We start from the raw sequence: 18,062 nt of genomic DNA, 5'->3' as shown, positions 1-18,062 counted from the left end.
TATAACACCATGCAGCCTGTGTGTAAAAAATAGAATTAATCTCAGGCCCAACAGACCCGCGGCTCATTCCTAAGTAGCATGTTTCTGCGCTGGGAAAGATTTACCACCCATGGCTCCGTTCGGTGCATGTGAAATATGTCACCCTTCTTTACTCTCGTACGGCGAAAACAAAAACAAAAAAATGATTTTCATCCAAATCCTGTCAAGTTCTCTGACTGTAGCATGAAGCGGCTCTGTTGGAAAATATGTTGAATGATCTCCCGGAGGTATTACGCTTTTTAATGGTTTTAGTTGTTGTTGTTGTTTAGCGTGGCATAAGTAGCCAGTTGTTTTGTAGTAAGGTGCACCTGAAACGGAGGGGGAGGCTGGAGGGGGATTATTGCGGTGAAACAAAAAAATGGATTCTGAAATCTGGATAAGTGTCAAAACTAGGAGAATAAGATGTGTGAAAATACAGAGCACAGGCCCTCCCTTCTTGGACCACACAGATCACCGGGGACATTCTCATAAAGAAAGAAGGAAAAAAATAAAAATCCTTCTCAATGTATTTAATAAATGCCACTTGACATTGGGAGGCTTTAGCGATGTCCCTGCTTTGGAACCGGACTGGATGAGGAGTTCTTCTGGATTTGGCCAGTTGGCGGAGCCTATCTCCTCCCTGGCAGAAGGCATCTGGGATTTCATGGCTATTTGCCCATCCTGGTGCTTTCCTCTGCTCACGCCCCACTTGGGCTGTATTTTTCCGAACGCCTGAATCTCTCTGTGATTCACACGGGGCAAACATGTATTGTGAATATTCCTCTGTATTATTGTATGTAAAAGAAGAAATGAAATCTAACCCTATCACATGAACAACTGCTGATCTGTGCCGTGTACAGTTAGCACATCAGCTTTCATGCACATACAAATAACCGATCTCTGATTGTGCTCTTTTTTGTAAAGCCTCACAGACCTCCCATGTTAATCACTCTCTCATACAGTACTGTAAGACAACAGAGCCACTCTCTCTCTTGTGTTGAAGGATGCTACTAGAGACAGAGTTATCCCAATGGTCTGTGAAGGCAATAGAAGCTGAATGGGAGAGGTTAAGTGTGTTTTAATGTGACTGCTGGGCCTGTGCATCTGTACAGCATCAGCAAGCCTGTAGCCAGGGCAGTGTTGGACCGGCCAGCCACAGCTGTGGCCTGCCTCAACTCGCTGTGGTTGTGTGTGTCTCTCTCGAACGTGGTTGTTGTTTTTTTTTGTTGTGGGAAATGTTTTCCCTTTTGTAAAACTTCAATTGAAAGGTTGTTTTTTTTCTTCCTGCTGGTGAAACATAAAAATAACCAGGCATACTAAGGCTCTGTGATTATGTCTCTAGTACACCGCAGACTCGATGGAAAATCATAAATAGTTTCAACCTGTGTTCTCACACGGACTGCAGCTGGGGTGTGTCAAAGACCACAACACCACTAATGCAACGTTTGACTGCCAAACCAATATGGAGTGCAGGGAATATTTTGTCTCATCTCCCTCGCTCAATGACAGGATAATTTCACCCACTATTTTCCACCTTTACACACAATTAATGACCAGCAAAAAAGCACTCACTAACAAACTGGAATAGCATAGGTATAATTACAGGGAGAAATCTGCAGAAATGGCTCGCCTGTGAATTTGCAACACCCCTTGTTTCCAACAGAAATAAGGCTAACATCGCTAGAGCAGAGATAGGGTGGTGATGGATGAGCAGAAGTGTTCCAGACCACTAGACATCACTGGCCAGTGTTGAGTAACCCCTATTTCCTGGTTGCTGTTGACCCCTCATGCTCCCATCAGCCACTGGCCATTTCCAGGCGGCTGGTTCCACTCGGGGTCAGCGGGGTCAGAAGCTGGATTGGAGGACAGCTCAGCCTCAGAGCCTAGAGAGGGACTAGACATATACCCACACGCCTGGAGTCCCACCACCATGGCCTGGCAAACACAGCATTCACTGCTCCAGACCAGCCCAGAAGCTCCTACAGTTTTGTGGTCTGGATTTACTTTCATAATTAGAGTGCACTGTGAACTTAAAAAACATCCCTGCTTTGTCAATTAATTAACAGATTAATTAGAGTAACAAAACATTGTCTGAGGAAGCTTGTACTCAATAAGTTATTATAATTATTATTATTATCACTATTATTCTTATTTTTATTAATATGATTATTGTTGTTGTTGTTGTTGTTAAGTGGGGATTTAAAAGGGGGAAATTTAATTTATTTCTTTATGACATTTTATGAAATAGTCAAAAGGAACAAATGATTGCCTGTTACAATCTGTCTTAGTTACTGCATGTTTTCTCATTAGAAATGTCAAACTATTTTGAAATCCTACATGGCCTCAAGATGAACCTTGTAAGAAAAGAAATGGGTAAATAGACAAGAAATAATACAAATGACATATCAGGCTAATGTTTTGAATATCGTACAGTACAGTACTGCTTTCAGTTGAGCCGATCGTTTACATGTAGAAAATGAAAATGTCACAATTATTATTTTTGTAAAGCTGCACAGTGAACCATCCCTTGCGTAGTAGCAAGACCTGTAATTTGTGTACATGGCCTCCAATGTTGTTTTAGGCTCCTATCCAAAGCCACTCTAAAAGGTATGTGGTTTTGCAGAAAGAATAAACAGCTATTCTGTTTCACTCCCACAACTGGGACAGTCATCTCCACTCCTATCGGCCCTGCCAGCTCAGAGTCCAAATAAAAGCACACATATAACACATACTTCAGGGAAATCAAAAACGGAGGGAGCAGCAAAAAAAAAAAAAAAAAAAAAAAAGCTACAGTAAGATCCCAGGAAGAAACCCGAGCTGAAACAACCCAAAACACCACAAGTCATGGAGTGCTGCTGCACCACTCAGAAGACTTTCTTCTCTGCTATCTTGTGCCTTGTCTAGAAGGTGATTTATCCGGACGTTAATCAATTAACTCTGAGAACAATGTCTCACGTTTGAGATAGTGCTGCTGAAAACATGAGCGTTGAGGCAGTATGACTGAACTGAGGCAGCAGCTTCCACAGTGCCGCAAACCCTGGGAGAGGGAGAGCGAAGGCTGAACAAATGCACACTGACAGATTCACCGCTACCTGGCCCTTATTGGTCACGTCAATGTTTGCATTGTCTTAGACCGACACGTAATGGCCTCTGGCAGACGTGTAGGGCAGAATCCTTCTCAGTAAACGCACCCCCCCCCCCCACCACCACCACCTACCACCGCCCCCACCGACCCCCCCCCCCCTCATCCCTGTCTCCCCCACTCTCCGCTTGTCATGGAGGAGGATGGGTGGCGGAGAGGTCAGCGGTGTTTCACCTGGTTAAAAGACACTTAGCGCAGTTGGCAGGGTTGTTTGCAAGACGGTAAGCACAGCACGCAGGAGAGTGGATGATCTAGCCCGGGGACTCAGAGAGAGAGAGAGAGAGAGCTAGTGAAGGCCTGAGCTTACCTCACCAGGAGTACCACAAGCAAGGCCCTACCCTTTCTTCCTCGAATGAAGAAACTAGCCAGATATCTACACACCATAAAAGAAAAGAGAAAAGTTCTACTACCACTGTAAAGGTGTTCTACATTATAAGAAAATGTGAACAATCACGTAACCACATCTGACGAAAAAACATAGTTTAAAGCCTTTTTTTATATCCCTTACCTACCATTGTTCTTGAGATGCCGGTTTGTCAGCCCATTGAGGATGTAGGAGTTCAAAACACAAGGTATTTAATGCTACGTTCCCCTCATTTATTGTTTCTTTTGATGGAATTTTCTTCAAAGCGAGGCTTTTACATCGTCAGATCATCTGGATCTGCCCCTCATTTTACATCTCTCATTTCACAGTACATTCACATCAACCCCCCTCATTTGCGTGCTGAGGTACTTTACCTTAGGAAAAGAAATATCAGAATTTATTAACACCAAGAAAACAGGAGATTCTGAAATATTCCTCTCCCCAGGAGACTAAACAGAACAAGAAATAACATGAGTCGTAAGTATTAATGTATGCTCTTTGAAGTCTGGCTCTCCAAGTCCTGTATGCCCATTAACATTTTAACTGAAACATCACGTTTGTCAGAATTAAATTGTGCATCTAAGATAGAAGGAACACGTATACGTCTATCATTGAGGAGAGTCGAAAAAGAGCAAAAGGCCCAATTAGAATTGTTTTTGAACTGGAGAAACTGGAGTGTGTTCAAAGAGGAGGAAAGATTCTGCACGAAAAGTGGCATGACACATTCACTTAGCTCCCTCTAGTGGTCATTACACTTAGAAAATGTTAATACATTTGATACTGTATAACACGGTTAATATAAAGTAAAGCAATTACTCAGTATTCATTATTTACTTATCACCATGACATATAGCCTCATTTCTTTCAAAGATCGATTCATATCTGAATATAAAAACAACAATAGCATTGCTCAGAGAGGAGCTCCTCTTTGGTATGGTGGCCTGATTCATACAGATAGTTCTGCAGATATAATACAGTGCTCGTTTTTGCTAAAATAAATCAGCATTTAAAGAATATTATAGTAACATATACTGTAGTTTACTTTGGACTGAAATCACCCTGGCACAATCGTTGTTTATACTCTATACTCTGATACATTTATTAGATTTTTTATTTTATTCTTATTATGGTCAAGTGAATAGGAGTGAGTCCATGTAAGTATCAAACATGTATCCTATAGAGCTTAGTGTACATGGTAACCATGTTAAAAGCCAGTGCACTGGAATAGGAGGAACACAGTACTGGTTCCATGAGTAATATTTGGCAATTAATCAGTTGATTCATATGGTTTTAAACACACAATGAGACAGTGACAAATTCTATTAACACGTTTACGATCCTGAAAACGATAATTGTTCAATGAACATCTCATTTGTCAAAAAGAGGGAGGAAATGTGGCATGGATTTAGCTCCGGTTCACTCCATGAAATAATGCAATCATAAAAAACGGCAATAATAAAAGTTTTAATATGGCAGCTAAGTGTGTTTCATTATCATTCAGTGCATTCATAATAGTTTGGAAAAAATGACAGTAATGAGGGAGTCACTCCACATTCGCTCAGCGCCTGAAAATGACCACAGTTTAAACTTGAGTGGGATTATCATCGGAGCGGTTCAGTATGTGGGCCATCATGGCTCACTGTATGGAAGCTTGAACACAGCATCATAAGAGTCAAATACAGAGAAACTTGTCGTGATCGGCAGTCCTGAGCATAACACTCAGGAGAAAAACAAAGCCAGAAGGCTGCAATGACATACTGTGTGTTAAAGAGCATTGGTCATCGTATGGGGGGACATCAAGGTGTGTATGGAGACACTGTCCAGCATGGGTACCCAAGCCCACCGGTCAGCACTAGGACCCCTTCCTGTTCCCTGACGCAGCTTTGAGTTTGGCCACACTGCTCCTACCATGTTTCCTTCGCCTTCTTAAGAAGGATACACACACATGCATGTACACATGCACGCACGCACACAGACATACACACAAACACACACACATTCTCTCTCTCTCTCTCTCTCTCTCTCTCTCTCTCTCTCTCTCTCTCTCTCTCTCTCTCTCAGAGACACACAGAAGTACACACACACACACAACTTGAGATGCGACTATGCATAACACATCTGTATGCACGCTTGCCCCACATGGACAACCTCTATTGGGCTGTGGGCTATCCACAAGAGTGCGGTAAATAAGATTTTCGACAATTACCAACACTTACATGGCAATGCCCAATAATGTCTTCCTGAGAAAGAAACAAATTGAATTCGCTTTTATTCCAGTCAAAGAAATCAACTTCCCGTAATTGCCCCGAGAAAAATGTGCAGACTGTATCATTTTTTGGCCATTTTGACTAATGATATTGTAATAAGATGCCTTGCGATAGACTTCAATTGGAAAATATAATTACATGCATTAGTTTGTCTAAGCATTTATAAGATCACAAATCCATCAGTTTTTCAGAGCTCATCTCGAAATCCATACATCACTGTCAGGACTAGTTTGATGATGGAAAATGTGTTCATTTGTTAGCTTAGTTTAAAAGATGTGGCTCAGATTCATTTAGCCTTTAATAGAGAAGAATAGTTATGACAGCACCATTACAGAATGCAAAGGTTTCAGACAACACACTCTGCGATGGCAACTTCATAGAATTTAGCATTTAGATGATTACACAGAGTAATGTATGTAAGTATGTGCTGAGCACTATACCATATAACAGAGGTAATGTATTAATGCATTATGACATTGTTAATACTAATGATAACAACACATAATGATAATCATAATAATAATCATAATAATATAATAGTAATAACAATAATAATAATAACATGGAACTATTATTGCCTTACCATCAAATATAAGGCTGCTGTTTTCTGTTAAACCTGAGTAAAATATGTTACCTTGCTGTAGCTACAGCTGTAATTGCATTTACATTGGCGGGTTAGGGAGAAAAACAGATTTTTGCTGACTTAACTAATGCAATGTGAATGTTGCAAACCCCCTATTGCCTACACAAATCATATCAGCCCCTGTGATGCCATTAGAGCACTATACAGCCCATCTCCAAACACAAGCACTGCCCTCACATCCTGTTGACCTTTCACCCCCCCTGTCCCCCTGTCCCTCTCGCCTGGCATTGGACAGATCCCCAGAAACACACACACTTCCTGTCGTTCCTCTGGTGCATACAGTGTACACCAAAGCTCGCAATAAATTCTGCATTAACCAAGACGCTCATTTGTGACAGGGAGCTCTCCTGAGTGGGATATAAATATGTCCTCTGTTACAACAAATGTGATCAGGAAACACACTGATTGTTGATTTACTGTTTCAGAAACAAGCGTTCCTCATGCTATGAAATTGAGGGCCCACCTGTTATTCACATGACAGAAATCCTGAAATAAGAACTTTTGTAGATGTTATACAGTTCTGTAAGCATACAGAAGACATGTCTATGTTTGCAAGAACAGTATATTTTCTCTAAAAACGTAACGCTATCCTATCATCAAATACATTCTCAAAATGTATTTGATGATTGATTAACTTTGAAAAGTTACTCGGTCAATCAATTGCCGTTTTATCCATGTTTCATGATATTGATTATAAGAGAGCGACAGGGAAAATACAATTAAAAATAAGATATGTGCAGTAATTGCTAAGAAGCCAATGAAAAACTGATGCTGTTGTGTAGGCTAGTCACAGCGTACCGCACACCATTACTGTTCAGTCATGGCGTCTCAAACTCTTAATGGACATTAAACACTGAACAGAAGAAATATACAAGTACAATTGAGTTAGCAGGCACTTACTGGAAAAAGTGCCCAATACATTTGCGTAACAACACATAAATGTCACAGAGATCATGTGTCATTAGTAGACGGTATGGAGTTCCATTTATTGCACTTGACGGTATCTTTTCAAAAACAACGTAGTACAGTATGTATCGATTACATACATTAAAAGGTTCCCTGTACACCAATAACCTGTTTATTCAATTGAAGTTCAAACCAAACCTCTATTTCCATTTCCTTTTGCAATCAACTCGTTAGCTTGTTAGTCTGAATGGGTCAGACACAACTCACCACGGATCTATGTGCCACTCGTCCCAACCAGAAGAGAGGATCCATGTTGGGATTCGGTGATCTGACGTAGCCCAGAAACTAGGATGAAAACTCCACCTGCTGGTGACATGAGTGAAAGCATAAAAAAAATTCACACCTGCCTGTCAGCAAAATGTACAACAACAACAACAACAACAAAAAGATACAAGTGCTAATCAGGTTGTTGAATTATAAAACAAATTTAAATTGCAAACCAAAATATACATTAAACTGTCACTTGAATAAGTATAATTGTTATGTGCTTAGTAGTTATTCATTCTGCCACTGAAACTAAAAACAAAAACAAAAAAAATGTACATCACAGCACTATAGAAATCAGATGTGTCAAGTGTCCGTTTGATCTAAGTAGAGACTGTTACCATAGAGATAAGATAATTATCAACGACGCAAAGTTTTCTGTAACCGCATCGATCTTTGGAACCAGTTCCATTCATTTGTGATGTCATAGGAAGAAGCCAAGATAAACCAAGCATCAAGATTAAGACCATTTTAATCCAGGCACACAGAGACCAGATCAGGGGCATCAAGGGAAATTGTATGCTGCTGCTACTGTACAGTGTGTCAATAGCATGCTGTCAAGTGATTAAGGTCATGCCACACATAATACGGTGCCCAAAACTATATTATCCTTTCTACCAAAACTAGGCATTTGCTTTTAAAAGCCATGTCATTGCATTACTTTACATATTATGAGGGGGATTAAATAAAACAGAACAACTGTGGGCCAAAAATGTCAAAGACAGATAATGGTCTAACCCAGAGCTTTGGAGCTTGGCCCCAAAGATGCTGTTTAGACAGTAGTCAGCCATTAAACCGCTTCTCCTATGTCAGCAAGTGCTCTTTTTGGCAGCTCCTCTTGCATGATTCATGAAAGACCGGTAGAGGGCTAATTGTTCAAATTAATTTGCGTAAACGACTAAGCAAGAGATAACAGAATTACATCTGCACTTCTTTGGCACGGGTTCAACAGCGATGGGCCTAGACAGCCAGCTGCTTCAAGACAGCATCCTTGCCAGAAATTAAAAGCCACAAACATTAATTAATAGACTTTTTGTTGCGTTAATTTGCACCAAAAGGTTCAACAGAGAGGGAGAAAAAAAAAATGCTGAGAAGAGGAACCAGGATAATTAGAATAAATTAGTTTGATGCAACATTTTTAACAGCTGAAAAATGTTTAAAATGGGGGGAAAGATGGGGGGCAGGGGGCATAGATGGGGTGGATAAGTTAAGTTTTGACAACCCCATTAATCTCCATGATAATGTAGCTGTTACAATTAGAGGGATTAAGTCCCAGTGCTGCGCTGTTATCCATCACATAGGGTGTTCAGGCCCATCTGTCACTGCTCAAGTCAAATCGTGAAGGCTGTCCTTGAAGGTGCAGTGAGGAGCAATAGCCAAGCTCTGGGAATTCCAGAAAAACTTAGAAACTGGAGTCAAAGAGTGTAGGAACATCAATCTCTGGGCCCCCTCTTCATGTTTGGAAGTGGAGAGAGAGAGAGGCCCATGCTTTGTGCTTGTCAATTTAGAGTGTTATCTACACAGTGGAGTGCTAATGAGCTGTCGCAAACTCTCACTGGCCAGTGCAAATGATCTTAACCAGCTCTCAATCTACAGATGTATGGCCTGCTGGTCTTTGGTATAACGCGTTATCTGATAAGAGTTGTTACTAGGCCCCTCTCATTTAGGGCTAAGGTCGTGCTTTTGTAGCATGTGCGTTGCATTGGATGTACTAGGATCCAAGGTTGGAGTTGATGGATTATATTGCCCTTGGGTGCCACAGAGAGTATGGAATGGTACTTCCAACCATCACTATAATGTAGATCAAAGCCTGTCAATATCTATTAGGCCTACCTCTAATAATGTGTGGCAAAATATGAACCATTTTTTACAAATTAAAACTCTAGCAACTGTTCAGATGAACATCCTATTTGCAGTCAGGGTGACATCAGTTACACCACAATAGAGTTGATATTCACTTCCTGTGAAGTCAATCAAGAAGTCAATGTAAACACACGTCTGGTCTTATCTGCGTGTGCACATATAAACATATACATAGGCATACACACTGTACTGTACTGTAGGCCCTATACTGTTTTATGCTACCATTTCCAGGGACATTATTACTATAAATTAATGTTGTAATTCAGGGTGCCAGGGAGATAAAAAAGTGGACCGCAGACATACATTAACAGTTGTAAACTTCCCCATCAGCCTAAGTTCATGATCACCCATCCAAGCTGACTATTTTATGCCTGACTTGGCTGATGTATGAGAGAAAAGTGTGGAGCCATTTTTTCTTTCCCTCTCGCTGAAAGTGAAATCAATGAGAGAGCACGGGAGCTATCATTTATGTTTGCTTTTGTACGGCCGCTCCCACACCGCAGCGATGGCTCACCTGGGTGTCATCCATCTTGTGTTTATATCACCCAGAGGAGATTGCACCTCCTACACAGGCAGTTTTTCCTGCATATCCATGTGGCTTCACACAGCATGTAAAACTCATAAGTGATCCAGCAGGTGTGTTTCAGTCATCATGAAAAATGAAAGCAGACAGTAATACTACAGTGTTTTGTCGCTAGACTAGCAAATATGAACATTTCAGGATGTATGGTAACACCGTATATAAATGTACAGCCTTGTTCTCCTCCAATAGAAACCGTGCCTCGATTATGCGTCATAAGAATGGTTTGAATTCAAAAGACAGTTGGTGTCATGTTTTTTTTATTTGTCCCTACTTTTCTTTCTCTGTGGTAATATATGCCAGTCTCATAAACATATTCCCTCCTTCCCTTGATTGTTGCTGCCAATTAGCCAGTGAGGCAACAGCAGTTCATCCATCAGTCTTAAAGGTTCCCTGGCAGTAATTTTGATTATCAGGTCAAGTAGCTGAGGGGGCCATTAATTGCAATAATGAAGTCTTCAGTGAGTGATCATCAATGGCTTCAGAGTGTTATTAATCCTTTTAGAAATCATTTTTTAATGTTTAGCTTTATCTCCCGACCAGGGCCTGCTGCAACATCTCATTTAACAGGGCTTAATAAACATCATGGATCCCCGATCCTCTCTGCTCTCATGTAGTGCTACTTCAGGTCTGAAGGTTTATTTTCGCTGCTTCACTGGACAAATATAAGATCTATCTGTGAAAGCCGGCGCACAATTTACTCTGTATAGAGTCTTCCATTCGTTTTCGTGCCAGCGAGTAGACAGCTTTAATAACTGAAATGACAAATAAACTGGAAATCATTCCAGGTCTTTTCACTTAACTGACAAGTTGAACACTTTTTATAATGAGGCAATGACTGCACGCCCCTCTCCCCCTCTTGACACCCCGCCCCTCAGAGCCCCCTTTTGCCATAATAGGTTCGTTTAAGAGCGTCAGGCCTTGACACCTCATCATTTATCTGCATTATTTCTCATCCTCTATCAAACAATTTACTGGATACTACAGTGCACACATGAAAATAAGTCCTCTCCAAACATGCACATCATAACTGCGAGATATAACAGCAAAATATGTTTGTGTTTTCTTTCCTTTAGTTCTCTCTCTGTGGCTTACAGAGGAGTTCTTCACAGTGTTTGTGTATCACCTTATGTTATAAAGGTCTCAGGGCCTTCAACGTTTGCATTGAAGCAACATGACCTGACAGTTTTCTCTTATGTAGGTCAAAGAGCAATAGCAATAGCGATCAATAGCACTGTTTTTAATTTCACAAGTAACGAATAATCAAGAAACATATAATACCAATAGCACTGTTTTAACACATAATCTAGAAACAGATATAACACTAGTCCACAATCACGCAATGAATGTAAGTCAATGGCAGGCTACACTGGACTCCACACTACAGCACGTTGTTATAATTTAACATAAAGGATGGACTTGGTGTGCCCTAGTGGCATACAGTACGACATCTTAATGCTTTTATCACATGGCTCAAGTGAAATTGTTCATTTTACCTCTAATCGTGTCATTTATCAGAATACTGCTCAAGCACATCGATATGTGTGATTAAACTAACTAGATTTAAGCAAGGGCACGAGAGGGCTTTGCCATCATTTCACTTTTAAGAAGTTCAAAAGACAGCAACTTTACTTCAAGCAAAACCAGGGCTTTTTTTTTGCCTACCTTTGCTTTTTTTTTGTTGCAGTTTTAGTATTTCATTGATATTCAAGTCATCAATTATGGGCAATTTAATTTTACATTTACTCACCTCCTAATGATAACTCATGGAGGAATCTAATCATATATTTCAGATATCCTTCGTAGATTTGTATTTTAAATTTCATCAAAAGGCTAGATAATACCAGAAACAAACAATAAAATATCCAAGTTCAGAGCGAGAAGCTTTTCATGACTACATGCTTTGATTTTGTATTAAAAATCTAATCAATCACTGTATGCAATACAAATAAATGGCAATTTGCCAGTTTGTATCCAATACTTACAAATGATTATGAAAAGGTTGTTCCTCTTGATGGAAAGATTAATCTTGTTTTGATGGAAATATGTCAGTTTGAGCAGACATGATGGATGTGATTTATCATTCTGGACAAAGCTACGGGAGAACGTCTTCCTTTGACAGCTCTATTGTGCACAGAATGTCCCAAAATGTCACCTGTTGTTCATGGAGTGACCTTCTAATTTTCTAATTCAATTTCAGTCCCCCTCGTCTGCCTCAAACCCCTCCTGCCACACTCATATCATGAACCAGTAATAACAATTACATTCTGACTGGCTCAAACCTGCAATTCCCTTAACTCAAACCAAGTAGTCTTTTATTAGGCTGCCCTGTTAAATCAATCTAAATCTAAGCATAATAACTCTCTAATCAGGTAGTAGGAAGAATAATAGGTTGTCACGCATGAGGAAAAATAGGCAATCATGGAATGTTTTCTTTAATTAGGCTCAGTAAAGTAGAAGGGCAGGGTAGGAACGAGGGACACATTCATCATGGCCAAGGTGGGAAATTACTTCAATTACTCAGGATGGAGAGAGCGAACAGAATAATAGGACTCACAGAAGCAGAAGAGAGGACACTCTGAACCATAGGAAGTCCCAACGACACCGCTCCAATAAGGACAGGGAACAGGGGAAGGAGGAAGCCTCCTATATTGCCATCCACACATAAGTCAATATGGACGTCGTGGCAGGAAACCCGTCACAAAGCCCTCCTCTGACAGTGATCTGTTTGGTGTGACAAGGCCTCTACCTGAGTAAAGATGTCAAACAACTTTCAGGTTCTAGCACACCTCAAGTCTCTTTCCTGTCCCTTGTGTCAGACTACCAAAATGCAATACTGAGTGAGTCTGGCCGCACTTCCCCGTAAGATGACAAGATAAATGACCTCTTACAGTAACTGGATTTATTGATTCGATGAGAGAGACGCTGGCTGAGGAAACAGAGGCCTCAGTGACAGAGCTCCTGCCAGTGAGCTGCTCGGTAGATAAATATAGAGATTATGAGTTTGATAACTGCAATTCAGTGGCTGACTGGGCTGCTTTAGTGCACAAACAGTTCAAATCTTGCCCCCACAACAGTCAGAGCTAGTAGCCTGCTGCTGGACTAATAAATGTGTACAAAAGACAAAGCTAGGAGAAATGGCCCTGATAGCACAAGATGGAATTACTTGTGTCTATAGACCAAGAGGAATGGAGAGGCAGAATCTTACAGGGATCCTGCAGCTCACTCAAATAATCAATAGAGTATTATTGTATGTGCACTACATGCAGCTGTGCAAGATATCCTCCTCAAGTGATCAATCATCAAATGATGGATCATCAATGATAGTTGATAGATTACCCTAACCAATTAACCAAAACATTTGTGATGACTTGTAAGTGTATTGTTTTCATCTTTACCATTTGAAATCTCTATCATTTATAGATTCAGATATGAAAGCCCAACCTTGCAGCCCGAGTAATAATCTCACATCAGCACCTTTCCATTTATAGTGTCGGTTGAACTGGTTCCTGGTTGGAACCCCTCTTGGTCTCTACAAGACCCTGTCTCAAGACTATAGGCCCAGGGCCCACGGCCAAACAAGGACACCTAGAGTCCTGATGCCACCAGCCCCAGAGTCCCCTTAGAGACTCCTCATTAATCTTGAATCAGTGGAACAATTTCACTTCATTACCATAGAGTGATTGCCAGCGAGCGAGCCCAGCCAGTGTGATTTAGAGGTTTACAGGCACCGGGGCTGGCAGAGCAAGTCTGCAGCATGCTCCACCACTCATGAAGAACCAAACCACCAATCACCTGTCAGACATCTCTGATCCACCTTGTTTGAGGTGCTTTCCCTCTTTGTCTATTATTGCGTTACCGTGGCCCGTGAAAATTAAATACAGACTTCCCTAGCTCCGTCTCCTGCAACGCTTAACTGACCCATGAGCTCCATCATAACGCCAGCCAAACGGCAATAAATCATTTCAACTTTCATCTATTGTTATTGATGAATGGGCAATTATTTGTCATCTAATATGCTGAAAATGATGACCTAAGAGATGGATCAACTTTTTCTGCCGCAACAAAAGACAGCATTGATGGATTGTATCCTTAAACTGTTATTACACTTTTAATGCGCTGCTCAGAAGTGACAGGCCGAGTAGTCTCTTTTTTTTCAAATACCATTTCCATTGTAGAACAACGAGGAGCAAGGCTCATATTTCATGTCTTCTTTTTTTTCTTTTTTTTCTGGGCTTTGGCAGGAAGGGTGAGATGAACACGTTTGCATTCCTTCAGAGGGATTTTACCTGACTGGCCTGGCGATTTGCTGCTCCCGTTGTAGAGTAAATGGCTTGTGTACTGAGGCAAAACTGAAGTCTGTCATATCACACTTCCCCCAACTCCCCTGGAAAACAGTTTGAAAGGCTGGGAAGATAGAGAGATCGACTTTCAGAAAGATATACTTGACCGATCATTTTCAATTTTACTCCATCAATCACAGGCTATGTCATGCCAGATTTAGACATGAGGAAATAAATGGTTTTTTTTCCTTTTGTACAGAGGAAGACTTATCAATGATCTCAATCATTCCGTGATTGATTAAATAATACCCAGTTCGGTAACACTTAACATTAAGGTGCCCTTTGTAAAGGGTTTATAAATGGTTCATTCTTAGTTAATACATCATTTAGAACTAGTCTATTATTAAATTCTAAACCATTTACGAACAGTTATAACTCATTCGTTTAGATTTTGTTTGATAAATCACTTGGTGCTTGCCAAATCATGGAATCAGTTATTAAACTGTTATTAAACTTTATAAATGCACTTCGTGACGTTAGAATTATAAGGTTCTATCTCCATTTTTCGAGTTTTTTACATACATAATCTGATCCATTAGGTGTTTATTAATGCCTGTGTGGTGTTCTTTTTTCAAATGTTGACATTTTTGAGTTAGTAATTCATACAATACAAAGGTTCCATCTCACAGAACATAATGGAATGTAAAAACTTTTACGCTCAATATCTCTGAACTGCCCTAAACGGAGATAGAACCTTATCATTCTAAGCTCACGATTTATTAATGCCTCACAAATTAACCCTGATGTGAGATCATCCATTATTATGTGCAATGGTTGTACAGCAGTTGCACAGGGACATTTTATTTACTAGTATTTACAAATCCTACTACACTGATTTGTGCAATTGTGGGTGTAATTACTCTTAATTAATGTTTTAGATTAGATTAGATTCATCTTTATTGTCATTGCAGAGTACAAGTACCAGACAACCAAATGCAGTTTGGCATCTAACCAGAAGTGCAAATAGTAATATAAAACATGATATAATAGTAATAAAATATATGATAGAGATAGTTACAGTATGGTAAGTAAGATAATTAGAGTATGAGCTATGTACAGTTAAGGTAGCTATGTACAGTATGGTATGTACAGATGTATAAGTAGTGGCTATATCAAAGGAGGTGCAAAGTGCCAATGTGCCCCAAAAAAAAAAGTATGTGCAAAGGTAATATTTGTAAACAGTAGTAGTGCCGTGGTGTCATCTGCGAACTTGATGATGGAGTTAGAGCTATGCATCAGCAGGCAGTCGTAGGTGAAGAGGGAGTAGAGGAGAGAGCTCAGCACACAGCCCTGAGGCACGCCGGTGTTCAGGGTCAGGGTGGAGGAGTATCTGTGGAGTAATGTACCTCTATCCTACATTTACCATCATGATCATGACTACCCTCATCAGAATGGTAGAAACCGAGACCCTCCACTTCATTAATTCCTGGTATGGCAAAACCTCATTGGACAACAGCATGACTGGCAGACCAGCTTTCTCTTCATTGGAGCACCATAATGTTTGCCTAGATATGACAACAGGACAGTGCAGGTTCATCAAGCCTCTCTGGCTAGGTATCCAGCTTTTGGCTGATAAAGCTGATAAGTAAAACGATTTAGAACATTTACAAACAGTCGGTCAGGTGCTGCCTCGACCAAAAACTTATCGTACACAGTTAACCTGTGCTGTGTGAGGTCACTGAGGTCACTGGTGTTGCTCACAAGCTAGCAGGACCGCCGCTAAGTAAACATGCATCATGCACTGTGCGTAGGTCCCTAATGACCATCATAATAATCATAATGATTAATTATTTAAATTCCAGCTGAACTACAATAGGCACTATTAGACCACCATTAGTGCTAGCTCTATACAAAATAAACTAGGAAAGTCTGGTCTCAACGAGGTTACTCACTAGCTAGCTCAAATCAATGTTAAATGAGGCTAGCTAGTAGCTACAGTAGCTAGCCAGTAGGCCTATCACCTGTAGCAAAGCCTTTTATTATTATTATTATTATGTTGATGCCAATGTGGACCACACCTTTCCTTTCAAATGTGTTCTTTATCTATTTTCATTCTGCAGCTGGCCGGTTGTCTTTCTGAAGTTTGTTATTTAATTATGGTTTTGTTAAAAGTGAATGCCATCGTTGTCATTGATAAAGTAGCCTATGGACAAACATGAATAAACAGTTGAGTTGTGAGTTATTAATGTATGACTAGTTATTATTAATGATGCAACCCATTCATTACCGATCATAATTGCTTAAAGGTGAAGCTATACTTGAAGTGCCTTATTTTAGATGTTATACTGTAGGCCTACTTATGCTCAGTTACAAATGTAAGCTACATTCCTTACATTATTAATTAATGTTAGTAACTCGTTAATACATTGTGTTACAGTTTGAGTTTACATATCGTGACATTTCATCAGTTAATAATATTGGTATTAACTAATACATGTTGGTAACATTACTATTTTTTTTTCATTTGGTGCAGTTTGTTTGTTTGTTTGTTTGTTTTCACCTTTAAGCGTCATTGCTCACCTGTTCGATGAAATCACCTGTCGCGCAACATGAATGTATCGGCTGAGCTCTTTTATGTCGTCCACCCTTACTTCCAAACAGCTTTTTGTCTTTTTGCTAACTTTTGCTTCACAGGTGTCTGCTAACATCAACAAACATCCGCCAAACGTTAACCCACAAATAGTTCATTTCCTGTGATTGGTCTAGGACCGTCCGCACCACGGTTAGAATGGAAGGGAACCGAGATTCCGCTTGTTAAGTCTGACGTCGAAAGTGACGTTTAGCCATTTCCGAGTCCAAACCAGAAATTCTCAGCACCAGAGTACCTGTGAACTACAGCGGTAGAATGACCGTTTAATCGGAAATAACTGTGCAGATAAGAACTGCTCATCATGCTGCTGCCATCAGTAGTTACATCATCACTGAAGACAAGTGATCCAGTTCCAACGGTTGTATGCTGTGGATATTGCATATTGCAGTTCCTCTTTTTCTCCACACTTTACTCTTGCCATTACTCTGGCACATGTTAATGTTTGTCTCATCTGTCCACAAGACCCTTTTACAAAACTCTGCACGATGCTTTAGATAGTTTTGTTTAGCAAAACGCAACCTAATCATCCTGTTTTTGTGGCTAACTAGTGGTTTGCGACTTGCAGGGATGCCTCATTGCCTCTATAGTTTGGCTGGTGCTGTCTCTGACACATTCACACCTACCTCCTGGAGAGTGTTACTGATCTGTGGGACAGTTGTTTTGGGGGCTTTCTCAATCATGGTGAGCATTCTTCGGTCATCCACTGTAGAAGTCTTCCTTGGCTTACCAGGCCGTTTGTGATTTCAGAGCACATCAGTGCATTCTTCGCTTTTAATAATGTTCCAAACTGTTGATTTTGGTAGGTTTAAGGTGAATGATTGAATCTTTGTGTATTTCAGACTCATATTGGCTTCCTGACTTGACGTCTTTTTGGTCCTCTTGTTGGCAAACACCAATATCCAGACTCCAAAGGCAAACGCAAAGCCTAGAATCAATACTAAACATTGAGACCTCTCTTGACTGTCCAAATGATGTGATAACTGAACCAGAAACACCTGTGAAACCAGTTGTCCCATGACTCC

The sequence above is a fragment of the Nansenia antarctica genome (genome assembly GCF_963989245.1).
Source record: "Nansenia antarctica genome assembly, chromosome: 3".
Classification (NCBI taxonomy): Eukaryota; Metazoa; Chordata; class Actinopteri; order Argentiniformes; family Microstomatidae; genus Nansenia; species Nansenia antarctica.
Note: the sequence above shows the minus strand (reverse complement) of the source record.